The sequence below is a fragment of the Perissodus microlepis genome, chromosome 8 (genome assembly GCF_051167445.1).
Source record: "Perissodus microlepis isolate ML-2025 ecotype Zambia chromosome 8, ASM5116744v1, whole genome shotgun sequence".
NCBI lineage: Eukaryota > Metazoa > Chordata > Actinopteri > Cichliformes > Cichlidae > Perissodus > Perissodus microlepis.
The window spans coordinates 3,168,337-3,185,080 of record NC_140468.1 but is presented as its reverse complement, the minus strand read 5'-3'; positions in this window follow the sequence as shown (position 1 = coordinate 3,185,080).

The window sequence follows — 16,744 nt, the reverse complement described above, 5'->3', positions numbered from 1 at the left end:
TAACGCTCAGTGATTAACACGTTTTCCTTTTTGTTTATTCTGTGCAGAAACCAAAGTGCAAAGAGGACGCGTCACAGTTTCAGAGAGGGATTATAAAAGCAGATGGTTCCTGTATTTCTCTGCCATGCACAGTAAATAAGGACATTTTAGACTTCCTAAAATAGCCTTTTTGAATCTTTCATTAATTTAACCTGCTAGTGAAAAACAAAATGGGCCTAATTCCCGATCAGTGTGTGGCCAGTCAGTTAGTCTCTTGTCTAATATAGAAAAGATTACTAGTAGCCGAGTTACTGAGTAGCTGTTGAAGAGTCCAAAGTTTTAAACAACAAATGTGAACTCTTGCAAACTGAATACAGATTTTTGCATCAGTAAAACTTTATTATTATCTCCTGCCATAATACTCAGACCGGCCATCCTGGCATCAACCTCCATGCTGAGGTTAAGTCACACTTTTCTTCTCCATTCTGATGTTCAGTTTGAGCTTCAGCCGGTCACCTTGACCACATCTATGTGCCCAAATTTACTGAGTTTCAGCCATAATTGCATGATTAGATGTTTGCATGAATGGATGGTTAAACAGGTGTACCTAATGAAGTGCATGTGAGTGTAGATCAGAAAGCCCCCTGAAGCAGGTTTGTGAATAATTTCTTTTGCTTTTTGCTTCCTTTTTCAGCTTATTGTAACTCTCAGTCATCATAGACGGTAATCCTATCGCTAACTTTATATTTTGGAGAAAGCCAAAATAACCTTTTTTAATACAAAACATGAATAATTCCTTGTTCCTTTATTGCCATGACTCGGGAGAACAATTTCAGTTAAAAAACACAAATATTCTGACTGCCTAGGGTTAAAGTTAGGATTAAGGCTGATGGCTGCAGAGGATTAAGTTTAGAAAAACAACTTTTAGACTTTTCTCCAAATACTTTTCCATTTTCGTCATTTGGCTTAAACTGGTGGAACATTTCTTCCTCCCCTGTCCTTGAAACTTTAAAAATGCTGATCAGTCACCCAACAAAAATGCCGGTAAGGACATTCAGAGCTTAATTTTGAATCACACTCTAACATGCAATGTTTCTCATTTTTTTGGCATTGTTGCTGTTATTTCACGCTCTGATTTAGTTTAACCTCAATTACCTGGTTGGATGATTAGTCACAGTAAGATTACTCATGCTGGATATTTCGAGTCCCTCTCTTAATAATGTGCTGATCTCAGAGTACTCATCGTCTCTGAAGTCATGACAGTAAATTTGGAAGCTTAAGTTAAATCATGTGCATTCAGAGACTGTTTTTTAGAGACTGCAGGTTAGCATCGGCATGTGATTTATGTTGTGGAACAAGCTGTGCAAACAGCACAAATGATGCAGCAGATGACATGAAGGCAACCAGTGAAGCTGCTGCGGCGCATGAAGCAGGGTATTGCTGCACTTCCACTGGTTGTTTCATCACTCCGCTCCCTCCCCAGTTTTACACCATCATTTACACATCAAGGCCTGGAGAAACAAGTTGTTTTCACTGTTTGCCTAAAGGTTATAAATACACAGCATAAATAAAACAGGACCATTCTGCAGTTCTAAGGAAACGGGACACATCTTGTTTACCACTCTAACAAATTAACACTGTGATTGGGGAAAAAAAAAGGAGAACAACACTGACATATTGGAAATCGATACCAGTAACTGACTCTGCAGACCAGGCGCAAGGTCCTATTTACCATCTCCAGCATGTCCTGTGTTACTCACCAGATTCAAGGTTTCCTGCTACAGACCCTCCCCCTCTTTCAATCTCATATATACGGGAAGGATGCAGCCACCGGTGGCCTTGCACCCGTCTTTCTCTCCTCGGCGGAGCCATTAAAGCCTTGGCTGCTGCTGCTGCTGCTGTGGCAGACATCTCTCCAGATGTACTGGAACAAGACCCCACATTAGGCCTGTTGATGGGGTTGAACTGGAGGACAGACACCCTTTGGTGGAAATTAAACAGAAGCCAGCGTTGGCACAGAGCCTTAAGGTTATTCATAGTGTTGTGAATCTAGAGTTCATCAGTTTTATTTCTGCAGGGGAAACCTTTATGCAGCTTATGCATCCATTCCTGAATGCATTCATTTTAACTTTAAATACACTTTATACAACCTTGGTTTAGGTTGGATAGAACAGAAAGTCTGAATAGCCCAACTTTAGAAACAAAAAAAGAGTACAAGATACAAATTTTAGTTTTAGCGTTTTTTCATTGCTCCATTCACTGCAGCATCACAGAAACACTGCTTTAATTAACAACTCTAAGCAAGTACATGCACTTATTAATTGCTTTTTTAAAAATGTTTTTGAGTGGAGATATATCATTACTTATCATTTCAATTAAAGATCTTTGGCTTAGTCTCTCAAGGTTAGTTGTCAAATAAATAGCAGGACTAAAATCAAAGCTTCTGCCAGGACCTCAGAGTCTCTCAGTGTCTGGCACGAAGTCAGATGACACCAGAGAACCTTGATTAAATTTGTCAGACTACTTTTATATCCATATTTCTTTATATACTCTCAGAACTACACTCTCCCAACATTAATGCCTTAAATCTTGTTCCAGGATGTCGTGCAGTTTGGATTCAAAACGTCCTGAGGTGAATACTTACAGTTCAGAGCTGGTACACGGCGCCTTAAAGAGCATCTCTGTGCCAAGCACTAGACCAGTGCCAGGTTGGCATATTAGGGGGATGTTAGAACACAAAATAAAATGAAATATTACCTCTATATCTTCATGAAGGTCATATGAAAGTATATTCACTAGAGATTGTGTTTCACATTTAAGAATTCCTCCTAAAAAGAAAGGAAAGTTGCTCACATATCCAACAACCTCCTTACATAGTTGAGTTAAGCATAATATTATGAATCCCCATAGCTGCACAGTGTGATGGTTTTTGGTTTCTTTTCTTAGTGATTTAGTTTCTAATCGTTTTCAGTCCTGATAGTTTCCCTTCTGCTCTTTGTTAGCCTTCCCTATAGACTGTAAATAAAAGATGGTCTGAAAACGTGAAGCCTATGGGGAAGTGCTGACAAACTGCTTTCTTTTTCATGGTCACCAGAGGGTAAATTCTCTAGCTGCAAGAAAACTCTGGGTTACAAAGAAGTTTATGGAAAAAATGCACTTAGCTCGTTGGATCTGTGACTTAACTGTAAACTCATTAAACGTGCATGTTAGCATTTAGCTAATAGAATATCTGTGAATATAGCCTTGCATGGAACACGAGAAGTTTGCCTGCATCAGCTGCATCTCTAAGTGTCTTCTGTTGTCCATTTAAAAGCTGTTTAAAGGTCTGTAATATTTAACTTTCTGAACGTGAAACTGCAATAAACTACTATTCTTTGGCTCATTGGAAAGTTGTGACAGACCTGTTTCTATTTTCATGACATTAAGCTACACAAAACTGTCATTTTTGCCATGTGTTCATGCTGAGTGGTGAACTACCCCTAAAAACCTCACACCAGAGACAATTATTAAAGGCAGCTCATCTGCGGCTGTAATCCAAGTGAAAGTGGAAGTCTGTGAGACTCAGCTGTTTGAGAGAAATTTGTTCCAGGCTTTGATCAGAAATCACCGTTACATTGATGATTTATTGAAGAAAGACGGGCCAGGCTCCCTGCCAGCATCTCAACAGGCAGGTAATCGGGTTTGTTGCCCGTTCGCCACACACTCATAAACAAGTGCTGCAGGCCACAGAAATGGGGCTCTGCAGAAGAAAGTATTGCACCACACAGTTATATAATACAGCTGTGTGAGCTAACATGTGCGTTAAATAACGTATGAGCAGCGAAGCATTCTGGGTAACTGCGTGCACGCCACGAAGCAGATGATGTACAGCACGAAGGGTGGAGCTGGCTCTGATATTTATCAGGATCCCTTTAAAAAGTTTTGTCTGCTTACGTATTCTTTGGAGAAATTAATTATAGAAGAGAAACTGCCTACAGGCTTGATAAATCTTATTTTTTCCCCTCAGTTTGATTCCTACAGGGTATCGATCCAGAGAATCCAAAATCAGATTCCTGCTCAGCCAGAATGCCTGAGCACATCTTGGATGTCTCTGACTGCTGCACGCTGCTTTTATCAGAAAAGCTAAATCTAGTCCGGTAGAAATTTAAAAATATTTAGAATTCATACAACAAATCATCTGTGCTCTGCACTTTGCAGATAAGAGCAGCTGTGTAGCTCATCAGGATAAAGAGAACCCATGATTACTTGTGGTTTAAAAGGCCTCAGCAGAACAGATGGAAATCACTGCTGCGAAGATGAAATCAGTTCCCCCAAATTACCAGGGTAGTTTTATTTTTGTATTTTCTTGTGTTAAGGCGCTGCAGTTATTTCCTGAGATGTTGTTCTGGCAACAGATGTTGTCAAGCTTTTGCACGTCATTGTTTTTAATGTTTGGAAGCACCGCTCCCAGCTGACTTTGTAAGGGTCTGAGCTACTTTGATGTTCGTATGTGGACACTTTGTGCACTCTTATCAGAGGCTGCTTTTTCGTGCTTTTGGATTATGGGCAGTGTAAAAGAAGGACATACAGTGGGGCAAAAAAGTATTTAGTCAGCCACCGATTGTGCAAGTTCCCCCACTTAAAATGATGACAGAGGTCAGTAATTTGCACCAGAGGTACACTCCAACTGTGAGAGACAGAATGTGAAAAAAAAATCCATGAATCCACATGGTAGGATTTGTAAAGAATTTATTCGTAAATCAGGGTGGAAAATAAGTATTTGGTCACCTCAAACAAGGAAAATCTCTGGCTCTCACAGACCTGTAACGTCTTCTGTAAGAAGCTTTTCTGTCCCCCACTCGTTACCTGTATGAATGGCACCTGTTTGAACTCATCATCTGTATAAAAGACACCTGTCCACAGCCTCAAACAGTCAGACTCCAAACTCCGCCATGGCCAAGACCAAAGAGCTTTCGAAGGACACCAGGAAAAGTATTGTAGACCTGCACCAGACTGGGAAGAGTGAATCTACAATAGGCAAGCAGCTTGGTGTGAAAAAATCAACTGTGGGAGCAATCATCAGAAAATGGAAGACATACAAGACCACTGATAATCTCCCTCGATCTGGGGCTCCACCCAAGATCTCATCCCGTGGGGTCAAAATGATCATGAGAATGGTGAGCAAAGATCCCAGAACCACACGGGGGGACCTGGTGAATGACCTGCAGAGAGCTGGGACCACAGTAACAAAGGCCACCATCAGTAACACACTACAACGGCAGGGAATCAAATCCCGCAGTGCCAGACGTGTTCCGCTGCCGAAGCCAGTGCATGTCCAGGCCCGTCTGAAGTTTGCCAGAGAGCACATGGATGATACAGCAGAGGATTGGGAGAATGTCATGTGGTCAGATGAAACCAAAGTAGAACTTTTTGGTATAAACTCAACTCGTCGTGTTTGGAGGAAGACGAATACTGAGTTGCATCCCAAGAACACCATACCTACTGTGAAGCATGGGGGTGGAAACATCATGCTATGGGGCTGTTTTTCTGCCAAGGGGACAGGACGACTGATCCGTGTTAAGGACAGAATGAATGGGGCTATGTATCGTGAGATTTTGAGCCAAAACCTCCTTCCATCAGTGAGAACTTTGAAGATGAAACGAGGCTGGGTCTTCCAACATGACAATGATCCAAAACACACCGCCCGGGCAACAAAGGAGTGGCTCCGTAAGAAGCATTTGAAAGTCCTGGAGTGGCCTAGCCAGTCTCCAGACCTCAACCCCATAGAAAATCTGTGGCGGGAGTTGAAAGTCCGTGTTGCTTGGCGACAGCCCCAAAACATCACTGCTCTCGAGAAGATCTGCATGGAGGAATGGGCCAAAATACCAGCTACTGTGTGTGCAAACCTGGTAAAGACCTATAGTAAACGTTTGACCTCTGTTATTGCCAACGAAGGTTATGTTACAAAGTATTGTTGTATTTTTGTTATTGACCAAATACTTATTTTCCACCCTGATTTACGAATAAATTCTTTACAAATCCTACCATGTGGATTCATGGATTTTTTTTTTTTTTTTTTTTTTTCTTCACATTCTGTCTCTCACAGTTGAAGTGTACCTCTGGTGCAAATTACTGACCTCTGTCATCATTTTAGGTGGGGGAACTTGCACAATCGGTGGCTGACTAAATACTTTTTTGCCCCACTGTACAGGGGCACTCAAAAGTGAAGTTGGCAGGGGCGACCCCTCTGGTTGCAAAGACTCGTCCGGTCGTAGAGTAAATGTCTCCCTTGCTCTTTGGAAACACTCCTTGGATGAGTTTATGGTCTTACACGTTAGTTTGAGGCCACACTGAATAAAGCATGAAGATCATTTAATACATTTTGGTCCTTAGGATTCGGTATAAAGTAGGGATGCACTGATACCACTTTTTTGGAAACTAGTACGAGTACTTGCATTTCAGTACTCGCCGATACCAAGTACTTAATAAAAACATGATTTAAATTTGCAGGTAACAGCTTTAGTCCTATAATTTAACAAAAAACAAACAAGGGACTAGTTTGGAATTAAGAACATTTATTTAAAATGAAAAGCACGTTGTATGCAACATATTACAGAATAAATAATTATAAAAAAACAAAATTTAATTTTACATTTGTTCGTCTGTTTCTCTGTTTAGAAGTCTCACTAGCACAGTCACAGCTGGGATGACATCAGAGGCTAGTGCGTCGTAGCTGCTCACTTTTTTAGTTAGTTCCTCAATAAGAGCCCATTCTCCATAAGAGCCCATTGGTGAGCAGTGAGATAGTCAGGGAGTTCGTGCTCGGACATATACACGCCCAGCACTCGCTTTTGCTCAATGAGGGACTGGAGCATGTAATACGTGCTGTTCCAGCGCGTCTGTACGTCCTGCTGCAGTCTCTTTATTGGCTGGTTGAGCTGTCCCTGAATGTCCTCGAGGCGGGAGTAGGCTAAGGCGGAATGTTTAAAATGCCCAACTATTTTCCGTCCCACTGCTATAGCATCAGCTATGCTCCTCTGTGCTAATAAGCGTGTGTAAATAAGCGTGGGTAAACTCTTTGTACTCGTTGTTGTGTTGGGATTTTAGGTGCTTGATTAAATTGCTTGTGTTAAATGCGCTACCTTTAGAGCCTCCTCTGGACAATTTCGCTGAGCACAATTTGCAGTCCGCCTTTGTTTTCGTGTCTTCGTTCACTTTGAAATAGTTCCACACAGCTGATATGTCTCGCCTTGCTTTCTCCCCGCTCTGAGCTGCAGCCGGGGCCTGGGGGCGGGCACTCGGCACCTGTGATTAACCCCTTACATGCCGCTCAAACATAGACAGGTCTCAGACCGTGGTATCGGTCCTCGGTATCGGGGGACTTTTAACGAGTACGAGTACTTTAGAAAATGTGGTATCGAGGCCGATACCCGATACCGGTATCGGTATCGGTGCATCCCTAGTATAAAGGATATTTTTACATGCAAACTAGTGAAACGGCCTCCTGGTCCTCTTTCTGATCCTTGTTCATCATGTGCACTTTGAAAACACCAACATGGCTTCATAGTGCCACTGTACTAACAAATGGATCATGTCTGCATTCATACTTTTAAACCTCATTCTCCTCAGTTCTGCTACAAAGGCGCTCGATGCTAGTAAATTTAATTAACGGATTAATTAATCTACACTGTGGGTGGAGGCCAAAGGAGTAAGAACATGGATACAAGTGGACAAAATGAGCTTTGTCAGGAGGATGCCTCCTGAACACTTCCAAGTTGAGGTATTTTGGGTATGTCCAACCAGGAGGCTTTCATAGAGCATATTCAGGACATCCTGTAGAGATGATGTCTCTCAGCTGGGGAGAGGGAGGTCTGGGCACATCTAGGACTGCTGCCCCTGACACCCAAATAAGCAGGACAAAATGAATGAAGCTTATTTTTTCCCATCTGGAAAGGAAACCTCACCGTAAGTCTTCAGGCAGACAGCTGAAGCATTTTGTTTCTGACTGACGTCCTGTGGCGTTTCATTCATGCTTTATTTACCCTGAAGGGCACAGTTGGTTACAGAACTCGGGCTGCCAGCTTTAACCTTCTCATCAAATAAAAGAGAAACTTTAAATACAGATATACAGCATCCAGTCCAGAGTAAGTGTTCTTTTGTGTTCTGCATCAGTTTCCACAGCGTTACCCCAGCTTTTAAGAAAAAGTGAATTTTGTTTTTATCCCCAGTGCAGACTGATAACGCAGCATGACGGCTGCACTTCATTGCACGATGGTAAATTGAAAACCCAAATCTTTCCACTCCTGTCACTCCCACTGCTCTTTTAAAAAAATCTTTGGCATGAAAAAAGTGTAATTAATCTCATTAAGATCCCTGAATTGGGTGTTGAAGGACTCATCCAGCAAGCCTCGGAGCCTAATTGAAATTGACTCCATAAAGGCTAATTCAGCTGAGGCGTCACATTTAGCAGACACACATTAGTGTGGTGCATTAGCACGGCAGAGTCGTGCATACAACCTCCTAATGATGTGTGAAAAAACAAAGCTGTGTCCTGATGCAGTGTGTATAACAGTATTGTGCTGCACTGCCTGTGACTGAAAGTAAGTTGAATCACAGGGACATTTAACTCCTGCCAGCGATCCTGCAGGAAAATGGATCTAAAATGACAAAGAGACATTTTGTCTAACGTGTGCAGCCTGATATGCAGCCATGCTGGCAGGTCTCCAGCCCAGCAAACTAAATTATGACTAAGCAGCTGTCATTATTTATTCAGTTAACTGACTCACAGGTTCATTCAGGGGTGACAAACACAAGGCCTGGGGGCTACAATCAGCCAAAGATCTGCAATCTGACTCAGTGGATAGCTTTGGGAAATGTTTAGGAGCGCATAAATTTTAGACTTTTTAACCAAATTTTCATATGTTTTACAGTTTTTTGTACTGATAAACTGATATTTCTTTCATTTACTACAGAAGCGTTTCTTTATAATGTACAAAAATTGAGACATACTGTTGAAACTGCACATTGACAGCAAGAGGGAAATTCACTGGTCCTGCCCACTTAAGATAAACATATGGCTACCCACGATGTAAAACGAGTTTAACATCCCTGGGTTAGTTTATAAATGAAAGAGTGAGCCTGACCCTTTGCAGACACCTGAAATTATTGTTTTTCTATGTTTCAGTTTATTGTTGAGGTCAGTGTTTAGTGAGAGAAGGGAACAGGTGGAGAGAGCACAGAGAGGTGGAGGTATGCTCTGGAGAGGAATGAAAATCAGTTGAAGAAGACAGAATGCATGAATAAAGTCCATTATTCGTCCTCCCCTCCTTTATTCATTGTCCTCTGCTGGAGGTTTCTAACCTTGGGCTGAGCCTCTTGGAGCCACTGGTGTCATGTGCCACTGTGACACAAAACGAAAGCAGTAAATTTAAGTCAGAGTGATGAGTAATATACCAAACTAACCACCTTCTATTAACAGTTTTAATTCATTTTTTATATAAATAAATGCATAAAACCATAACTGTACATACTTGCGAGTAATTTCAAATTGAATTTGTGTTAATACTGCAGTACATTCACAGCCCACCAGTGGACCCTAGCCAACACTTCGGGAATCACTGCTCAGGTAAAATATCACCAACTTCAACCTCTGCTCAACATAAAGTAATGAAATAAAATTCACTAGCAGGGCCCACATCCTAATTTAAGTTTGACAGCGTTTTAGTAGGTAAAGGTGATGCTTTGACATGAATTGAGCTGCGGTTTGGGGAAGGCCTCGAAGGGGACTGGCGACAGCTCCCGGGCCTGGCAGATCCCCATGCGCTAAACAGAAGTGAAGAAGTTGAAGAATGGAGAAGAAGGAGGGAGGGTGGGGCACGTAAACGAGAATGATCAGCTTGCAGAAATGGGGGAACCTATATAGATGACAGCCGGAAGGAGCGTGTTTGGAGGCGTGGTCCTGCTCCTGAAATTCTGATACATAATCTCCAATAAAACAGAGACAGCACCACCCTCAACACAGCGACCTCCGTCAGAACAAGAGTTTGACTGTTTCAAAATCTAAAGCTAAGAAACTTAATCTTAACCTCAGGCTGATTCAAGCCTGAGACCAGTATTGCCATGGCAACAAAAAGTGCTGCTTTGAGTGGTGGCATTCATAAAAAACGAGGAAACAATAGCTCTTAATTTGTGGTTTGCCCACCACAGTGAAAGCAATGAGAAGGGAACGAGTTTTCAGAGACTGCAGTAACATGCTGGGAATATGCTGCAGTGAGGCTGTCAGCTCTTTCTGTTTGCCCGAGGAAACTGCCCCAACTAATGGTTTAACAAAAGTACTGAGCCCTGTCAAATCAGGAAGCCACTGCATCTAAGGTTTGCTACAGGTTTGCATTATATCAAGATTTCATACAACAGGAGGTTTGCTATGCTATCTACAGTACAACAGACTGTAGTCAGTTTGTCTCCTGTAATTTATTTACCATGTTATTCCAAAGACAAACATTAACATCTTTAAAAAATGTTGAAATTCTAATTATGTCTTGGTTTTCTTGGGTCCTTCAAAGTTACTCTGTGATATACTTGGTTGTAGAAAAATGAAATGTTCCCAGTGCTCATTAGATTTTAACACATACAATGCCAAAGAGTCATTTTTGGAGTCATTTTTAGTGCAGAATATGTTGTTGAGTCTTACCGTGATCGCCTTGATATACTGTACATCCTACTGAAAGAGGATGTTAGGAGCAGATCTGATGTGGGGGAGAGTCACACCTTTCTGTGAACCATGTCAGATAGGAAGGACGAGGCTGATTGATTTGATTGGAGCAATGGAAGGAAGCACTGTTGAGATTTCATGATGAAACCAATCAGTGCACACAGGAAGCTCCTGTAAAGATTTACTTCTTTCTAACTTTCAGGAAGTGATACATTTCTTACCACTGACTTGTTGCCTTACACACTGCAGGAGGTTTAATGTTTTATACTTTTTATTGTGCATTCAGAAATGGCTGGGAAGGAAGATGAGCAGAGAGACGGTCAAGATACAACAAAGCATTGTCTGTAAAATGGTTTGCAGATATGTAAATTTCTCTAAATGGGAAAACTCTGAGACAAAGTTGCAGAAGGAAACTCTTCCTTTTAGGAGTCAAAACAAAACGGTTCAGTGCCTTTGTTAGATGGAGAAACAGGCTGTGGGGCAGCCAGCAGGGGTCTTAGCTTGTAAACAAGCAAAATGACTCTTTTTTTCTAATATAATTCCACAAATTAACAATCTGCTGCATCCAGGAGCAACATAAAAGGGTGCTGTTAGAATCACTGTGACACACTCATTTAGGGCGTTATCTGTTTCCTGGCAGTCAGCACAATGTGCTGCTCCTGTTTCTCCCTGCAGAGTTTGTTACTGGAGTTTGTGCCTTAATCATTTTTCCTTCCCCAGGGGCATTGTTCCTGCCTGCAGGACGTAGGGGTAACTCCACCACCCAGGCAGATGCTCACGAACAAACATTTAGACTCCGTAATTAATTAGTCTTCAATATATTTGCTCATGCATTTTAGAACCTTGAGAATAACAGCGCTGATTTAAGCACACATTTAAGAAAGTGGAAAAACTTTGATAAAATTTATAGAATTTATAGAAAAACTGATGCTCCAAATAAGGAATGTGGAGGATATATTTGTGAAATAATAAGGAAATCACAAATATAGTGTCAAAAAGTGTTTGACTCCTTTCTGATTTCCTATTTTTATATGTTTGCCACACCTAAATGTTTAGATCATGAAATAAATGTAAATATTAGACAAAGACAACACAAGTAAACACAAAATGCATGTTATTATAACATAAATAAACTCTGGTGTATGAAAGCTGAGCTCAGTTTCTCTAGCCACACCCAGGCCTCATTACTGCCGCACCTGTTCTCAATCAAGGAAACACTTAAATAGGACCTGCCTGACAAAGTGGCGTAGACCAAATAATCCTCAAAAGCATGACGTTATGTTGCAATCCAAGAGAATTCAGGAGCAAATGAGAAACAAAGTAACTGACATCTTTCAGTCTGGAAAAGGTTATAAAGTCATTTCCAAAGCTGTCGGACTCCAGTGAACCAAAGTGTGAGTCATTATTGGCAAATGATGAAAACATGGAGCAGTGATGACCCTTCCCAGGAGTGGGCAACCAAAATTACCCCAAGAGCGCAGCGCCAACTCATCCAAGGGGTCACAAGTGACCAGAGAATAACATCCAAAGAACTGCAGGCCTCCTTTGCTTCAGTTAAGGTCAGAGTTCATGATTTACAATAAGAAAGAGACTGGCCTGTATGGCAAAAACCAGTGCTGAGCAAAAGGAGCACAACAGCTCGGTTTTGTCAAAACATCTTAATGATCCCCAAGGCTATTGGGGAAAATACTCACAAAATCTGAACTTTTTGGAAGGTGTGTGTCATATCTGGAGTAAAAAGATCATAGCATTCCAGAAAAGGAACATCAAACAAACAGTAAAATGTGGTGGTGGTAGTGTGATGGTCCAGGGCTGTTTTGATGCCTCAGGTCTTGGAAGACTTGCTGTGGTTCAACCATTCATGACCTCAGGCTGAAGCACACTTGGGTTCTACAATAGAACAATCATTTATGGTGATCCAGGATCACCAATCACTTTTTCACACAGGGCCATGTAGGTTTTAATTTTTTAATCTTTTTCATCTCTGTCTAATATTTACATTTGTTTGATGATCTGAAAATATTGTGGGTAAAAAAAACCAAAAAAACATACAGCACTTCAAACCACTATACATGAGTTAGCAACATATACTGAATGTCAGCAGCATGTAAGCATGTGAATCCTGTACAATATGGGATTATGGGATACAATGTGCTAAGTCAACTGTTCTGCTTACTTAGCAGATCTGCATATTCAGATGATGTAACAACAAGTAGAGATTTTTTTTTTTTTATCATAGCGTCAAAGATAATTTTTTTGTATTTAATTTAATTGTTCTGCCAAATGGAGACCCTTTCTCCTGGAAACTGTTTGTGTCATATTAAATATTAAATCCTGTGAGTTGTTCTGTGTTTTTCGAAGCTGACAACAATGCATGCTGTCAAAAACTGCAACTGAACTTTTGTTTCAAGAAAGAACTTTACTGGCTGCACTCCTACCTGGAAGATGGGCATTAATATGAAAGACTGTATATAAAAGGTGGATGTGACCACCATGATTGTTTTTTAAAGCTTCTTTGGAAGTGGGTCTATATCAGCTGGGGCTAAAGTTCAGCACCACCCCCAAGCTGTACTTCTGCAGCTTGGGGGCTACAATAGAACCAGCCAGCCAGGTTTCCTGTTGGACACTCATTATTGGGGCAGCCATGTGACCTCACTGAACATTCATTGATGTCATCCATTGGTTCTGGACTCTGTTTTGGTGTTTTGGCTACTGCCATGTTGGGTTCTGGGAGCCAAGAACCTGACATGGCAGTATCCGACATATTTGGACAGGAGACCAGAGCTGTGTCCCATGCAGGGTCTGCATCCTTCGGAGGCCACATATGAAGGCTGATTATGTCACAGCTAGGCGACGAAGGCTGTCCCAATTCAAGGGCCACTCCAAATGTGGTCGACAAATGGATCCTTCATTTCCCCGGATTTGAAGGATGGGTCGGGTGCATCCTTCGTGGCCCAACCTATCCCAGAATTCATAGCACGGCCCAGCCAATTCCAGTTTCCAACAATGGCGGCAGCTACTTAGTTTTAATATTACTCTTATTACTCTTACTGGGTCGCAAAATAAACTTTTAGCATATTTTCAGGCGAGAATGTGGGTGTGTAAACTTCAAATATCTGCTCGATTTATCGAGACATTGCATATTTGCAAAAGTGCTCCGACGTTTTCGGAGACGTCTGTTACCCACCCGCTTGATCGCTGGCCGGGTGGTCGAGGCTCACTAGAGCCGGCGAGAACACCGGAATTCCGGCACATCGTTTTCAGACCCCCTGCAGTCTTTCGCTACTCAGGTTAAACATGGATATATAAGTCACTTAGATCACTTAAAAATGTTACTGTTTGGCTTTTTTCAGTGTTTTATTTGTTCCTGAGTTTGGCTGAGATGAAAGTTATGGTTTTCACACAGCTGAATAAACATCAAGCAGAAAAGTGATTAAACAGAAGTGTGAGATGGTCGAGAATTTACTCCAATGTCCTGTTATATTTTAGATAGCAAGGAGCAGACGGAGTTTATTAAACTCCACCGAGACAGCTGGCGACGCAAATGTGAAGGCTAGACCGTCCCATTTTACAGCCTCGCACTTCCAGCTTTTTTTGGTCTTTGAAGGACCCGGCCCACGGGTCCTTAGGCCCAGCCAATGGTTAGGGATGTGCTTATGTTTATATATTAGCAGATAATTAATGCTTTACTGAAGACTAAACCTTGATGATAGCAGAGTCTTTATAACCACACCTAAATATCATTCCATCAGACACCATTAAACACAGCAACGGTCTGACCATTATGCTCTTTCAAATGTATTCATCACTTCTCTGATGGGTTTTTAAGAGAGAGGCAGGAATTCATAAAATATTTCCAGTCAACAGAATATAATCTACTAGAATATTCTATTTGATCGAATATTTCTAAGTTGGTGTTACAAGCTTGTTGGAGCAGATGCTCTTTACAGGCCCCACAGAGTGAAAGCAGAAAGCAGTAACTCAGGATCTCCAGAGGGAGCTGTTAAGGCTGGGCTCAAAGTCTGCCCGGGGCCACTGCGATCCAGCCTCATTGCCCCCCTGGGACAGCTCTGAATTGTGGGGTGAGGATGAAGGTGGACGTGGTGTCAGGGGTGAATTGCTTTTTAAATTCCATCAGTGTATTTCAGTTTCTGCTTTACCTGTCACAAAATACATGCAGATTGATTTGCATAATGCTTTGGGTGTAATTAGCTGACTAGAAAAATACATAAAGGTACAAAGATCCAGCGCAGCTCACCTCAAGCTCTTCCCACTTGGTGTAAATGTTAAGTAAGAGGGAAGCACTGTCTTCTCTGCTGGCATTTCAGAAATCTATCTTATCCTCTCCTTTCTGTTTCCAGGGAAACCGCAGACATGCAACACAATGTATCAGTGAGTCGAATATGACGTGATGAAACAGTGAAACAAGAGGAAGAGGAGGAGGCGGAGGAGAAGTGAAAAGACTTAGAAGGAATATTCCTGTCAGAGAAATCAAATATCCAAAAATAGGAAAATATAGACTCTCCTTCATCTTCCACATGCCGTCCTCTCCTCGCCTTCCTCTGCTTTCACTGTCTCGGTACACAGGTACACACAGAGAAATCACATCTAGTACTTCATAAAATACCAATAAACTTATAGATCTAACTTAATTTAAAGGCTATAGAAAGTCAGTTCTTCAGCCAATATCCTTTTTAAGCCTCCACAGATTAATTTTTGCACAATATTAATTTACCACCATCAACACAGTCTGGACTGGTAGACCAAGGCGGGGCACTAGAGAAGGTACTTGTTCTTCACCCCCTGACTGTCTACTTAGGCATATGCCCTTAGTTGAAGCTCCTTTGGGAGGATGGGGTATCAGGTCCGCTGTCAGGGACTGTTTGGTGCCTGTACAGCTGCAGGGAGATCAGGGTTTGGATTGTCAGCAATAGGCCACACTCATTGTTGGTGGTTGCTGGACTCTGTCAGAGCTGCCCTGTGTTTATAACTTTTGATGGACAGAATTTTGAGGCACTACCAAGAGCCAGTGGGCGTCCAGTTTGGTAGCCTGATCTGTTGTGCTGAAGAGAGAGCTGAGTGTGAAGGCCAAGCTGCTGATTTGCATCCCCACTCTCATCTGTGACCACAAGCTGTGCGTAGTGACTAGAAGAATGACAATGAGCTTCTTCTGAAGGCTGTCTGGACTCAGAGATGGGATCATGAGCTCAGGCATTCAGGAGGGGCTCAGAGCAAAGCCGCCGATCCTCCACAGCTACAGAACCCAGCTGAGGATATGTACTTTTGAGACATGCTGTAAGAGAGAGAGGAATGTTTGAGTATGACCTCCACAGTAAACCTCAACTGAAAGCCCAAGGAAACAATATGTTTGACTGAACCCACGTCATTATCGTAAAGCCTCCAGTACAATTTCACAGACTTAACAAATGTATGCTGTTCATTGTCAAAGTGCACAGGTGTGACTTTGGTTATAGCTTTGGGGCATGTTCTTGACCCTAAAGCACTAAAACTGAACCTAGTTCTCAATATGCACCTGAGGTACTTTTACTATGTTGTTTGTTTATTGTAGGATTTACTTTTTTTTATTATTCGGTCTATCTCTGCCTGCCTATAGGTGCCAGCTATCTAAATATCAGCTAACAGATATAAAGCATGAAACAGATACCTCACCCCAGCCTGTGCTACAAAATAGTTTCAATCAGTTTCTGCTCAATTAAATAAAAATAAAAGAGTAATGTATTTTTCTACAGGTGTGGTTACTTAACCATAACATTGATTAAAAAGCCAGCATGATAAGAGGTGATTAAAATAGTCTTCACCTTAGGAAATGTGCTTTTTGCCTGCTTGAGGGGCACTTTCACTCTTGATGCTTGAGTATGTTTTGCAGCTAATGGTTTTTGCACACCAGTAAAACTGTGAATGCAGGACTCTCATGCATTAGAGGTTTTTATATAAAACATCTCAGTGCTTCAGTGGGCATTATAACAGGGTTAGGGTTAGACTATTTTTGGGATCTGCAGAACAAAGAAGAATGTAAGATGAAAATGGCCCTTCAGGACATACCGGCTGCAAAGT